A 1,239-nucleotide genomic window follows, 5' to 3' on the forward strand; every position below is an offset into this window, starting at 1 on the left:
ACTCCGGTAGCATACAAGTGTGTGTCCAACACTGTCCTAGATACTTAGGCATCTTTTGGCCACAAGAGCACACATCTCACCAGCTTCTCAGTCCCCTCAGACTTCGCTTGTGTGTGTGTGTGTGTGCGCGTGTGTGTGTGCGTGTGCGTGTGTGTGCGTGCATATATATGTATATATGTGTGTGTAACCACATTAGGTAACATGTATATATGTCCTTACAGATATTTTTTCCACCTCCATCCCTCATGTTTCCTGACTGTGTTTAGAATGCCCTGCGGTTCTGCCTTCTCACTTCCTGTTTCTTTCTCAACTCCCATAATGGCAACCCTGAGTTGTGAAAAGAAGACATTTGAGGGAGAATTTAGCCTATTACATGTATTTCTCTTTGAAAAAGGCCCTGTTGCTTGCCTTCCATCTTCCAGGACAATGCTCTGCGTTTCTGGCCTAGGCAAGAGAGAGAGAGGCCAGGCTGCAGCAGGTAAGCAGGTCAGGTTGTTCAGTTGTTCAAAGCAGACCTACATTAGGTGAACATGGGAGACCATGGCCAACGTGTCCAGCCCTAGCATCAGCTGTTCCTAAGGCCCACTGGTCTCGGCCACTGACTGGCACCCTTCCAGGGGTGAATGTGTGGGTGTGGCCTAGACTTACGGGTCCTGATCTCCCTTTGGGCTCTAACTGTCCACCTCTTCCCCAGGGCCCACATCTTTCCCTTTCAAACTAGCTCTGAAACTAGGTTATGGAACCTCTTGGGAGGACCCCAGAGCAGAAAACTTCCAAATTAAGGAGTTAGTGCTCTTATCAGGACACCAGAAAGTATAAAATGTGGTAGGTTGGGTACTGGCTCAGGGAGTTAAGACATGTTCAAATACGCATACCCATGCCTATGGAGGGGTGGGGACCTTCTGGGATAGCTAGAGGAAGGCGGCATCCTTACCATCCCAACAGATCTTACTCCACCATAGCCACAGAGATCATGAGATAGCTGTGTAATAAAGGGCATAGACCCCTTGGTATCAATATCTGAGATGCTTCTCTGAAGGATCTGGGGGATACAGAGGTCCTGAGTTCAATTCTCAGCAACCACATGGTAGCTCACAACCATCTGTAATGGGATCCAATGTCCTCTTCTGGCATGTAGGTATACGTGCAGATAGAGCACCCATGTACATAAAATAAATACATCTTTTTTAAAAAAAATGAAAGGAAGGAAGGAAGGGAGGGAGAGAGAGAGAGAGAGAG

Source organism: Mus pahari, chromosome 12, assembly GCF_900095145.1.
Source record: "Mus pahari chromosome 12, PAHARI_EIJ_v1.1, whole genome shotgun sequence".
Taxonomy (NCBI): Eukaryota; Metazoa; Chordata; class Mammalia; order Rodentia; family Muridae; genus Mus; species Mus pahari.